The following is a 14,364-nucleotide window of genomic DNA, read 5'->3' as shown; positions in this document are numbered from 1 at the left end:
TCTGTGATGATCAGCAGGTTGCATTAAAACAGCACTGGGCTATTTTTATGAATCTGTGCTACACGTGAACAGCCTTGTTCATTGCAAGCACAAGGCAGACATTAACTGTGTTGTGCCTTGTATTTTCTGACTATTAAATGGGAACACTGCTAGCAACTTGTGCGCACGAACTAGGTACCCAATGGGTGATTTGCATTACCTATAGCTAAGGAACCTTGCTGGTGGTACAGATCTTCAGGTGAAATTCCTCTGCATCTGCAACATTGAGGGTACTTCAACAGAGAGCAAGATCCAAAAGCGAGGAAAATTGCTGAACTTACAGCAAATTCCAGTAAGTCAATGCATCAGCTCCCCTTCTCACTAATGCTATTGTTGCCAAAGTACTGTTAATGTTTTAGGAATATATTGTTGCTATTTAAAATTACACAGAAAATGAACTTTAAAATGTCAAGTTAAAATAAATGTCTATTTATAATTTTTAATATCTTTATAAGGATATTAACATAGCACCCAGTAAAAACCTAATAGAGACTGATGACCTGTGGTTAAAAATCAACCATCAACACTTTTATACTTAAGCAAGAAGTTACTGCAATGAAAAGCTCCTTGTGTGGCTAATCAAACAACCAGGAATTGTAGACATTGCTTGACTGAGCATGAGATAAATCATTGCTCCTTTGCTTCCTGCTGAGCCCAAGTTTTAGGCCACACCAGAAAATGTTTCCCAAAGAATTGGACTTTTCTGTGCACATTGCACTTTTTTTTAACTTACAGGAAGTTTTGTGGCAAGGAGGAGGGACCCAAGCCCAGACAAACTGGCTAATTCATTATGCTTATCAGGCCCTTGATAGACTGAGCATACACCAAGGATTTGCAGTCCAGCTCTTTCTTCCCAGCATAAAATAAACTAAGCTGAGAGACTGATATTATCATCAAATACTTTGCAAATGTGGTGAAATTTAACCAAGAAACCGCCAGATTGAACTTTAGAATTCAGCAATTTGAAATTCTTGCTTCAATATTTTAAAGGGAAATGGTGTTTGTTATGATTTGGGATACATGACACAATTTGTGGGCTTTTCTCTCCTAGATTCTTATTTACAAATTCATGCTAGAAGTCTTTGAAATAAAACCCAACCTTTTTATCCTATATTACTTCCTGTCATGAAACCATCCACTCTATGCTCAGTTGTCCCTAAAGAATTAGCTTAACTTTTATAAAGCACATATAGAGTTTGTGAAATTGGGTCATATCCAAATGCTGAAATTGAAAATCTATTTACAGGCATGGTAATTAAGATTTTTTTGGCATGTTAAACTTAAATGTCTGTGTTTTTAATTTAGAATGATGCATTAATAATGCATTTGAATTCATCCCGCTGTTGCAGCTTAAGGGAAGAATTAAAGTTTTTAGATCTGTTGCAATTAGCTGGGAGCTTGGTGGGAACAAATAATTCACTTGTGAGCTTGCTTCCTCTTTAAAAACAAAAAGTGGATTTCAACCTTTATATTTTCAGGGTTCGGAGTCTAGCCTGCACTGTATGTGGCAGCAACATTTGCCTGCTTTTACACAATTGAAAGCTATTGCTTCGCTATTGTAATGGACATATCAAAATAAACAAATTAATGCCTCAGTTAACATAGTTGACAAGTGAATGCCATAGAATTCATTTAAAAAACATTAGGAGATAAGAAACAGGAGCAGGAATAAGCCAACAGTTCCATGAAACTACTCTGCCATTCAATGCCATTTGTGACTAGTCTCAACTCCACACTGGCTGCCTGAAAGACCAAAACAAAAAGCTGCCACAGCCTTGACTATACTCAGTTGTTCAGCTTCCAAACAGAATTCTTCATAATCAAAACTCTTTAGAGTTACACAGCACAGAAACAGGCCTTTTGCTCTCCTCTATACTGATCAATTTGCCTACCTGAGCTAATCCCTTTGAGCAAAGGAATTCCACCTCTTAAATGGTGAACCCTTATTCTGACATTTATGCCCTCTAGAACATAGAACATAGAACATTTAGAACCATAGAACATTACAGCACAGAAACAGGCCTTTTGGCCCTTCTTGGCTGTGCTGAACCATTTTTCTGCCTAGTCCCACTGACCAGCACCTGGCCCATATCCCTCCATACACCTCTCATCCATGTACCTGTCCAAGTTTTTCTTAAATGTTAAAAGTGAGCCTGCATTTACTACTTCATCTGGTAGCTAATTCCACACTCCCACTAGTCTCTGTGTGAAGAAGCCCCTCCTAATGTTCCCTTTAAACTTTTCTTCCTTCACCCTTAACCCATGTCCTCTGGTTTTTTTCTCCCCTGGCCTCAGTGGAAAAAGCCTGCTTGCATTCACTCTATCTATACCCATCATAATTTTATATACCTCTATCAAATCTCCCCTCATTCTTCTATGCTCCAGGGAATAAAGTCCTAACCTATTTAACCTTTCTCTGTAACTCAGTTTCTCAAGTCCCGGCAGCATCCTTGTAAACCTTCTCTGCACTCTTTCAACCTTATTAATATCCTTCCTGTAATTCGGTGACCAAAACTGCACACGATACTCCAAATTCGGCCTCACCAATGCCTTATACAACCTCACAATAACATTCCAACTCTTACACTCAATACGGTACTTTGATTTATAAAGGCCAATGTACGAAAAGCCTTACTGAAGTCCATGAACATGGATTTACTGAACATCCACTGCCTTCCCTTCTTCCACTTTTTCCTGGTAAACTCCTCAAAAAACTCTAATTGATTTGATAAACATGAACAAACACACACAAAGCCGTGTTGACTCACCCTAATAAGTCCCTGTCTACCCAAATACTTATAGATCCTATCTGTTAGTACCCCTTCCAATAATTTACCTACTACCGATGTCAAACTTACCGGCCTATAATTTTCCGGACTAGTTCCAGATTATCCCACAAGAAAAAAAAATCTCTCAGCAACTGCTCCTGGAAATCTGTTTAGAATGTTTCAATAAGATCACCCATTTTTCTTCTGAACACTAATGAGTATCGGCTTGCCCTCTTGACCTTGCCTCACCAGGAGGTCACTTCAAGCCAGGAATCAACCTAGTGGAACTTCACTTAACTGCTTCGAATGCAAGTATAATTCTCTTTAACTAATGCAGTATTCTAGGTGTACTTCATTAGAGCTTTGTACAGTTGTAGTAAGATTTCCCTGCTTCTATTTTCCCTATATTGCATCCCTCGTTTGTAAAGGCCAACACTCCATTTGCCTTCCAAATTACGGTACTTATTCTGTTTTGTACACTTACAGCACATGCAGCTATTTCTAGTTTTCTAGCTGGCTTCTGCTTCTATTTCTTATTTTCTTATTTGTAATCATCCACTTTTAGCTCCATTTTCTGATTCATTATAATTTTATTGAATGGCAGAGCAGTTTAAAGGTGGCATCAACAATTGTAATCCTGATATTGACATAATGAAATCCAGGGGCCATAAGTATAAGCTTGTCACAAATAAATCCAGTAGGGATACTGCTTTACTGAGTGAATGGTTAGTATTTGGAAATTGCTGCCACATGCAACACGAGAAATAGTAACATGTGCAGACCATACGCCCTCTCACGCTTGCTCTCCATTCAACATTATGATGGTTGATCCAGTGCCTTGCCTTTTCTGTAGCTGAGGCAAATAACGTAAGGAAAGGTGGATAAATGGGAGGCAGAAATAAAAGGCTATTCTAGCAGGGTTATATGGGGGTTAGTGGGAGGAGAACTGCGCAAACATTTGTGGAGATCAAATGGCTTATTTCACTTGATCTGTAACTGTTCTGTGATCCTTTGAAACTAAGTACTGATTGTGAATTAACTGCATCTGACATGGAAAACACAACTCAAGGCTGGTTGTGTGTGGCTGCATTTCCAGCATGGTGTGATGCCAACTGAAATACTGTAATTGCATTCGCCTCTGGAAAAAATGGTCTTTGAAAAGACAGCAGAATTCCTGGTGAAGTGTTTAGAATGTTAGAAACGAAAACCTAAAAAGACTGATTTTCATTGCATTGGATACAGGTGCTTAATAAGCATAAGAAAGGAGCAGGAGCAGTCTATTCTAACTTGCTCCCTCATTCAATGGCCTGTCCAGCCTTGATCTCAACATCCCTTTTTGAAGGTTCACTGTTTTATTGGTGAGACTGATGGGGAGGGAACTATGTGGCCTTGGTTGTTACACAGACCAGACTCTCATGCCATAGTGTCGCTTGCTGTAACTGTCCAAGGAAGGAGAATCCAGAGGCAGTCTGGTGTGCTGGGCATCGGGCTGGTCCCTCCTGTTGTCGCATGAACTAAGTTCACTGGAGAGAAGCAGTTATTAGATATAAAAAGTAGTAATTTATTTGATACTCACACTCACAAATAAGCTGACAGACTTTTGGAGTCAAGAGTGAGAGAATGAAAGATGGACAGAGTGTGAGAGTGTGGAAGTTCGTGAGAGAGAGTGAGGGGGTGAGATTATTCCTATACTTTTGTATTCTCTAACATTTTACACACTATCTCTTGCACTGAAGACTGATATTCAATGAGCCTTCCAAATACATAGTGTCTGTATGCCAACCCTTTAGTTTTGTGTAGCAATACCCCAAGTTCATATGTTCAGCAATAAGTTATAGTCCTTTGCTGTAACAAGGTGCTTCTAATTCTGCCTGTCCAAAGTAGATAGTCATATATTTTAGCACATTGTAGTCCTTCTCCTCTCTTTTTGCCCACTCACTTAACCTATCTCTAGCCCTTTGCAGGCTCTCTGTGTCCTCCTCCAAACTTGCTAATGCACCTATCTTTATATCATCAACATATCTGGCTACAGTACACATAGTTATTAATACCTAACCCATTAACATAGATTATACAGTGTGCTAGAAAGTTTGTGAACCCTGTAGAATTTTCTCTATTTTTGCATAACTATGACCTAAATTGTGACCAGATCTTCACGTAAATCCTAAAGTGAGATAAAGAGAACACAATTAAATAAATAACACAAAAAACATAATACATGTTCATTTTTTTATTTATTGAGAAAAATGATCCATTTTCACATGTATTTTTTGGAAAAATATGGGAACTTTTGCTTTCAGTAACTGGCATGACCCCCTGGTACAGCAGTAACTTCAATCAAACATTTCCAGTAATAGTTGATTAGTACTGCACATCGGTTTGGAGGAATTGAGTAGATCTTCCTAAGTTGGCCTGTCCTGGTACAAAATTAGTTTTTGTCCAGGACGGCCAAGAGGAGGGATCCTTAGTTGCAGTCAACAGGCTGAGTATCAAATCATTAGGGATGCAAAATCAGAAAAGATAGCAAATATGGCACTCAGGGTGTTGTATCTAAATACCCTTAGTATAAGAAATAAGGTGGATGATCTTGTTGCAATATTACAGATTACCAGGTATGATGTTGTGGTCATCACTGAATCGTGGCTGAAGGATGGTTGTAGTTGGGAGCTGAATGTCCAAGGTTACATGTTATATCAGAGTGATAGGAAGGTAGGCAGAGGGGGTGGTGTGGCTCTACTGGTAAAAAATGGCATCAAATCAGTAGAAAGATGTGACATAGGATTGGAAGATGTTGAATTCTTGTGGGTTGAGTTAAGAAAATGCAAGGATAAATAGACCCTGATGGCTGTTATATACAGGTCTCCCAACAGTAGCTGGGAGGTGGACCACAGGTTAAAACAAGAAATAGAAAAAGGTGAGTCAAAAGGGCAATGATAAGGCAGTCATGGGAGATTTTAACATGCAGGTCAATTGGGAAAATCAGGTTGGTAATGGATCTCAAGAGAGTGAGTTTGTTGAATGCCTAAGAGATGGTTTTTCAGAGCAGTTTGTCATTGAGCCTTCTAGGGGATCAGCTATACTGGATTGGCTGTTATGTAATGAACCGGAGGCGATTAGGGAGCTTAAGGTAAAAGAACCACCAGGAACCAGTAATCACAATATGATTGTGTTCAACTTGAAATTTGATAGGGAGAAAGTGAAGTCTAATGTAGCACTATTTCAGTGGAGTAAGGGAAATTACAGTAAGGTAGAAATACTTAAATGGTAAAATAGTACAACCGTGGCTGACAAGGGAAGTCAAAGCTATTGTAAAAACAAAATAAAGGGCATACAACAAAGCAAAAATTAGTGGGAAGATAGAGGATTGGGCAGTTTTTAAAAACCTTCAAAGAGCAACTAAAAATACCATTAGAAGTGAAAAGATGAAATGTGAAAGCAAGCTGGCAAATAATATCAAAGTGGTAGTGAAAGTTTTTTCAAGTATGTTAAAAATAAAAGAGAAATGAGAGTGAATATAGGACTGCCAGAAAATGAGGCAGGTGAAAGAAAAATGGGGGACAAGGAGATGGCTGATGACCTGAATGAGTAAATGAGTATTTTGTGTCGGTTTTCACTGTGGATGACACTAGCACTATGCCTGATGTTGTAGTGTGTGCAGGAAGAGAAGTTGGAGCGGTTACTATTACAAGAGAGAAGGTGCTCAAAAAGATGAAAGACATAACGGTACATAAGTCACCTGGACCAGAGGAACTGCACCCTAGGGTTCTGAAATAATTAGCCTGACCTCAGTGGTTGGGAAGATGTTAGAGTCAATTGTTAAGGATGAGGTGATGGAATACTTGGTAACACAGGACAAGATAATACAAAGTCAGATGGTTTCCTTCAGGGAAAATCCTACCTGACAAAGCTATTGGAATTCTTTGAGGAGATTACAAGTAGGATAGATAAAGGGGATGCAGTGGATGCTGTGCATCTGGACTTTCAGAAGGCCTTTGACAAGGTTCCACACATGAGGCTGCTTACCAAGTTAAGAGCCCATGGTATTACAGGAATGTTATTAAGATGCTTAGAACATTGGATGATTGGTAGGAGGCAGCGAGAGGGAATAAAAGGATCCTTTTCTAGTTGGCTGCCAGTGACTAGTGGATTTCCACAGGGGTTTGGCATTGAGACCACTTCTTTTTATGCGGTATATAAATGATTTAAATGATGGAGTAGATGTTTTTGTTGCCAAGTTTGCAGATGATACGAAGATTGGTGGAGGGGCACATAGTGTTGAGGAAACAGGTAAGATGCAGAAGGACGTGGACAGATTAAGAGAATGGGCAAGAAAGTGGCAAATGAAAAACAATGTCGGAAAATGCATGGTCATGCTCTTTGGTAGTAGAAATAAATGTGTGGACTATTTTCTAAATGGAGAGAAAATCCAAGAATCTGAGATGTAGAAGGACTTGGGAGTCCTTGTGCAGAACACCCTGAAGGTTAACTTGTAGGTTGAGTCAGTGGGGTGAGGAAGGCAAATTCCATTTTAGTATTCATTTTAAGAGGTCTAGAGTACAAGAGCAAGGATGTGATGCTGAGGCTTTATAAGGCACTAGTGAGGCCTCACCTTAAGAATTGTGTACAATTTTGGGCTCCTCATCTTAGAAGAGATATGCTGACATTGGATAGGGTCCAAAGGAGGTTCACAAGGATGATTCCAGGAAAGAAAGGGTTATCATACAAGGAATGTTTGATAGCTCTGGGTCAGTACTCGCTGGAATTCAGAAGGATGAGGGGGGATCTCATTGAAACCTTTCAAATGTTGAAAGACCTAGACAGAGTAGATGAGGAAAGGATGTTTCCCATGGTAGGAGAGTCTAGGACAAGGTTCAGGAACAGTCTAGCATCAAAGGTTACAGGGAAAAGGCTGTAATCTGGGGATGAGGAGGAGATTAAAAAAAGGATCAGCCATGATTGAATGGAGGAGCAGAATTGATGGGCCAGATGGACTAATTCTGCTCCTATGTTTTATGGTCTTATTGTCTTAATTTTAGGCCATTCTTCCTTACAAAACTGTTTCAACTCTGGGATGTTGGTGGGCTTCCTTGCATGCTTGCTTCAGATCCCTCCATAATTTCTCTAGGATTAAGGTCAGGACTTTGACTCAACCATTCCAAAACACAAATTTTCTTCATTTTAAACTATTCTGTTGTTGATTTACTCTTGTCTTTTGGATCATTGTCTTGCTCCATTCTCTAACTTCTTTTAAGCTTCAGGTGACAGACTGATACCCTGATATTCTGCTGTAAAATGGCTTAATATAATTTTGAATTCATTGTTCCCTCAATGATTACAAGCTGTCTAGGCCCTGAGGCCGCAAAGTAACCCCAAATCATGCTACTCTTTCCACCATACTTCATAGTTGAGATGAGGTTTTAGTGTTGGTGTGCAATGCCTTTTTTGCTCCAAACATAGCAAAGTGCACTTCTGCCAAGAAGTTCAACTTTTGTCTCATCTGTCCACAGAACATTGTCCCAGAAGCATCATAGAACATCCAGGTGGACCTTTGCAAAGTTGAGATGTGCAGCAATGTTATTTTTTTGGAGAGAAGTGGCACTATTCTTGTTCAGTGTTTTTCTTATCGTGGACACATGAACAGAGACTTCAGCAAGTTTAGTTTTTAAGACTTACTTGAAGGTCTGAACACATTATAGATCATATTTATGCAGAAATAGAAAAAATTCTACTGCGTTCACAAACTTGCTAGCACCACTGTAAATCATTGAGACCCTCCATCAATCACAACAGTAACCATTAGTTACTGATTGTTAATCCAAACAAAAAGTGTATTTGGACTTCTATAAGGCATTTGATAGCTACCTGAACTTTAGTGCACAAGATGAGTGTGCACAAAAATGGTGGTAATATATTAACATGGATAACAGAAAAGGTGAGGCATTTATCATAGACATATTTCATTACACCTGTGTATGCATGTATTTCTGCATATGACAAATAAACTTAACTGAGTTGTGTGATCATATTGCTGGTGAAAGCAATATTGGAATTTGCAATAAATTCCACTTTATGCCTCCCCTTTGGCTTAGTAACAGTTAATAAATGTTGTAATTGGCAGAAATGACAGGCTAGCCCACTGAATTTCTTACCTTCTGTTGGTAAGATCCATTTTTTTTCAGCCACAGTTGAACTATTCACCACATATTTGATTCCGTAGTTGAGAACAAGCGGTGGCTGTTATTTTTTACACGTTCTAAGACAGACATCCAATGATGAATTCCATGTTTATAACAAAATGCAGAAGCATTTTGAAAGCGGGACAGCACTGTGATTACCTCCTTATTCTATCCTGCACCAGTTAAACTGGCTTGACTGACATGTCTCCTAGATGCACTCAGAGTTTAGAAAAACACCCAGAAAATTAAGGAGAGTTGCCTGTCTCTCAAGATTCTCAAGCTATTTCTGGAAACATCAGGGAGGCACTAGACACCTTTTCCTCTTTCTGCATTTCAGATGATTACCAGATTAAAGAACACAGTTCAACATTCAATATAAATATATTATCAAAGTATGTATATGTCACCATAAACTACGCTAAGATTCATTTTCTTGTGGGCATTTACAGTTGAACAAAGGAATGCAACAGAATAAATGGAAAACTACACACAAAAATTGACAAACAACCAATCTGCAAAAGAAGGCAAACTGCAAATGCAACGAATGAATGAACGAATGAACACTTGACTGATGCATTTTTGCTGGTGGGGTTATGCAGGGTGGGGTTTTTGCCCTGCTGCTGCTTGTGAGTGAAATGGGGGAGTTGGGGAAGCTTTGGAGTTCCAACATTTTAACTGTCATTCATTCTTTGGGGCACTCCTCTGTTTTCGTGGATGTCTGTGAAGAAAAAGAATTTCAGCAAGTACATCGTAAGCATTTCTCTGATATTAAATGCACCTACTGAAACCTACTGAAACTATTGAATGAATAAATAAAAGATAGATAGATGGATAGATAGTTAGAGAGATAAATAAACAGTGCTGAGAACATACGTCTTAAAGTCCTTGAAAGTGATTCCATAGGTTGCGGAATTAGTTCAGTGTTGAGGTGAGTCATTTAGGCTGGTTCAGGAGCCTGATGCTTGAAAGTTAATAACTGTTCCTGAACCTGGTCAAGTCAAGTCAAGTCACTTTTATTGTCATTTCGACCATCACTGCTATGTACAGTACATAGTAAAAATGAGGACCAATGGTGTTACATGACGCAGTACTAAAACTTGACTGAACTACGTAAAAAACAAAAAATGCAACTACACTAGACTACAGACCTACCCAGGACTGCATAAAGTGCACAAAACAGTGCAGGCAATACAATAAATAATAAATAGGACAATAAACTGGTGATGTGGGACCTAAGGTTCCTTTTATATAACTGCTGAAGGAACAGCATTACTGTTGTAGAATTTCTGCCTTGATTGTATGTGAACAAGAAATGATATTAAAATGCCAAACAACAATGAAGAAAAATATCAGCAATCTGAAAATCTATGGTCCACAATATCTGTGGAATGCACCAACAAGCCTGCAGGAACGTGGATGTCCTGTAGTTGCTGACAGCTGTTCTGTAGTGATTCTATAATTGTAATGCTCATGAAGTCCACTGAAGTTACGGGACTCTTTGATATTTCCCCACTATTGAAGCATCTTGTCCCAGATTTTACTAGATGTAAGGAGCTCTGCTACATTGATTTCAGTAGAAGAGAAAGACCATAAGGTATGAAGTGTTAGAATTCATATGTTTCTGTTAATTGAATTTAGGTAAATAGGTTTTATACTTACTGTTTAAATCATGTGTGATTCTTTCAATATCTTGTTTCATTTTAATTGTATTGAAAATATTTGAATATTTTTGCATGTTCCATCATTTTAGCTGTTTTAACAGCCCATTTAATGGACTTATTTAACAGGAATATTGCTTAATTGTTTGTTAAGATACTTTGCTTCTGTTTTGCTGTTGGGATTTATTCCGGCCACCTCCATCCCACCCCAATTTGTATATACTCTAGGCCCTTTTACCAGGCCCTCGTCAGCTGTCCAGCAAGTGCCTAATGTGAGACACGAGAAGACTTTGTCCAGACACCAGCAGAGACTAAGAATTTCCATGAATCTCCCTACTTTGTAGCATGAACCTGGTCAGTACCTCAACACCCACCTCCACCACCATGTCGTCAGTTAAACACAATTGGTAAGTGTTTTCTTCATGGGTTTTTGCAATGTAATTCAGCTGAAATCGGTGAAATGGGTTAGAGAAATACAAGCACAAATTACATCAGTTCTAAAATGAGATTCTGTGATCTATTGTACTCTTTAGAAAGTCATGCACAAGAAGCAGACTTTATCTATTAAAGTCAATAGATCACTGGCTCAAATTAGTCATCATTGCATTTCTATGTCATTACTGATCTATGGGAAGACTGAAAACTAAGCTTTTATTATGGAAGTGCATAGTTGCTAAGTGATTTGTTTCTAAAATATTTGTATCTTTTTCAATTTCCTGAAAACTACAGAGCCCTACCCTATCTTGTAATTGATTTTCTACTTTACACTAAATCTCATGCAGAAAGCAAGGTTAAACAACACAATTATTATGGATGCATCTCCATTTGTGGGTAGAAACACATTTATTCCTGCATGTTAGTGCTGCACAATCATTTCCATGCTGATCTTAAATCAATCATAAGGACACAGATATTAACAGAGGATGATTTATCTTTGAATGGGCTGTCAAAATGAAATATGACATATTCAATGCAATGAGTATTTGACCCAAGGGAAGGAACTTTCTGAAATATTCCCTAATGAGTTAACATTATCTATGCTTAGTCAGTCTAATAGTTGTGACGTGAATAATACAGACATCAGTGATAAAATCAGAAGCAAAGCCAACTTTTGAATAATGTAATGAATCTAAGGATTCTGTTGCTTTGGAATAAATATTTTCAAAGCAGCTTATTAAAGGTTGGCAGAATGTAGTGCAGTTGTCGTACCCCTGCAGTGAACTGGGTTCGATCCTGATCTCTGGAGTTCTCATATGAGTTTCTACCCATGATCATAAGACATAGGAGCAGAATTAGGCCATTTGACCCATCGTGTCTGCTCTGCCATTCAGTCATCTAACCTGTTTTGTGCCTTAAGGAAGCTTGAAAATAGGCTGAGAAGTTAATTCAAGAACAATACATGAAAAAGAAATGGGAACCCCAAAAATGAAGCCCAGACCATATTACTGCTGAGCTGCCAGTTGACAAAAAAAATGTTGACATTGCTTCAGAGAGCTGGGAACAGCACAAGTCTACAGGAATAAAATGGTCTCAATTTTACAAAGCTGAATGAATTTAATGAGAATTAATGATCCCATCGCAAGCCTCCATTAACACTCCCACTTGTTGGAGTTTCGATGACCTTGTTCCTGTTTAAAAGACACAACTCACTCCTGATGCACCATATCTTGGTGAGGGCAATGGCAGAGATAAGCCTCAGGATGTAAGCAGATGAGGAAAATTGAATCCCATTTCAATTACGTTTAGTTCCCATGCGATATGGGCATAAATATCCACTGTACTATTGGAAATAATACAGGACTATCAGTTATGTGTGTAGATAGTGGGTATAGAAGCCATCATTTGTGGCAGCTAATAACAGTTTGTTGAAAATCGCATCCTCTTAACTCTTACAGATAAAACTGTTGCAAGTTTCTACTGAGAGCATGTTTTCTTCTCTCTCTTTCTGAAAGGTTCAGGTCAAGTCTGATGCCCAGTATCAACATACCGGCAGCTCACTTAACAAGGAGTTTAGTACAGCCGACGCATAACATCAGGAAGAACTTGGCTTCCCGAGAACTAAGTTCCCACGCTTCGATTACAGCTATCCTTGACCTGCTGGATAAAGGTGAGAGATTGATCTTGTCTCAAGAGCATACCACAGGCCTTCACTGTTGTAGGAGGACAGGTCTGACTGCAGGCCTATAAATTAACTATTCTTAGCAGGGAAGCTGTTTGCCTTCCACATATTGCAAATATTCAAAAACTGGACTCCTGCATGAGATATCGATTATACACTCTTAGACTACCGGTATTTGTAAACAAATCTTTGATGCTGCATTAATTAGGTGCGTTGAACACAGACTGTAGAATGGTACAGCAAAGGAACAGGCTCTCCAGCCTACAACATTGTGACAAATTAATTAACCTAGTAATCAGATGCCTAACTAAATAAGTCACTTTCGCTTACACAATGTGCTTAACCTTCCTTTCTCTGCACATTCATGTGCCTGTCTAAGAGTCCCTTGAATGCCTCTGTTGCCTCCTCCACCACTGCTGGCAGCACATTCCAGGCACCCATCACGCTCTGTGTAAAATAATTGCCCTGAACATTCCCTTTGAACTTACCTCCTCTTACCTTAAATACATGCCATCTGGTAATAAACATCTACCATAACCATATAGACCTCTATGAGATCTGCTCTCACCCTCTGTTACTCTATAGAGAGAAGAAAGATCATGTATGTCCAACCTCTCCTCATAACCCATGACCCATACTAGCGGTATCCTGACAAACCTCTTCTCCACCCTCTCCAAAGCCTTAGCATCCTTCCCATAATGGAGCAACCAGAATTGAATGCAATCATCCAGATGTAGCCTAACTAGAGTTTTATAAGACAGCAATAAAGCTTCCCAACTCTTGGATTCAGTTTCTTGACTAATAATGGAAACCATGACATACAAGGGGTGATTGATAAGTTTGTGGCCTAAGGTAGAAGGAGTCAATTTTAGAAAACCTAGCACATTTATTTTTCAACATAGTCCCCTCCTACCTTTACACACTTAGTCCAGCGGTCGTGGAGCATACGGATCTTGGACCTCCAGAAAGTGTCCGCAGCATGAGTGATTGATAAGTTCGTGGCCTACAGTAGAAGGAGATGAGTTATACAGCTCTCGTTACATGCACATGCAGTTCAACTCTTTGAGTGATTATGCAGAAAGTTTGAAGTTAATAACTCATCTCCTTCTACCTTGGGCCACCAACTTATCAATCACCCCGTCAGTGGACACTTTCTGGTAGTCCACAATCCGTATGCTTCACGACTAAGTGTGTAAATGCAGGAGGGGACTATGTTGAAAAATAAACGTGCTAGGTTTTCTAAAATTGACTCCTTCTACCTTAGGCCACGAACTTATCAATCACCCCTTTATATAAGGTAGTTCTTTCAAACTATAGAGTCATTTTCAGGAAGCTATGATGGAAATAATGTGTTTGTGTCCATGTTTGCAGATGATACAAAGATAAGTGGAGAGGCATGTAGTGTTGGAAGAGCAGTGAGTCTGCAGAAGGACAAAGGCAGATAGGAGAATGGGCAAAAAAGTGGCAAACCAAATATAGTGTAGGAGAGTGCATAGTCATTCACTTTGGTAGAAGGAATAAAGTCATAGACTATTTCCTAAATGGGGAGAAAATTCAAAAATCAGAGGTGCAAAGGGACTTGGGATTCCTTGTGCAGGATTCCC

The 14,364-nt window shown here is 39.0% G+C and overlaps 1 long non-coding RNA gene across 1 annotated transcript; it reads left to right on the top strand.

Moving 5' to 3' along the window:
* Nucleotides 1-223: 223 nt before the first annotated feature.
* LOC140741002 (uncharacterized) lies at nucleotides 224-13,289 on the top strand. The gene is made up of 3 exons (XR_012101981.1): nucleotides 224-331; nucleotides 10,870-11,048; nucleotides 12,594-13,289. It is a non-coding gene; the product is annotated as an uncharacterized lncRNA (long non-coding RNA).
* The last annotated feature ends 1,075 nt before the right edge of the window (nucleotides 13,290-14,364 follow it).

Source organism: Hemitrygon akajei, chromosome 17 (assembly GCF_048418815.1).
Source record: "Hemitrygon akajei chromosome 17, sHemAka1.3, whole genome shotgun sequence".
NCBI classification, from domain to species: Eukaryota; Metazoa; Chordata; class Chondrichthyes; order Myliobatiformes; family Dasyatidae; genus Hemitrygon; species Hemitrygon akajei.
This window is presented reverse-complemented; position numbering and strand designations above follow the sequence as displayed.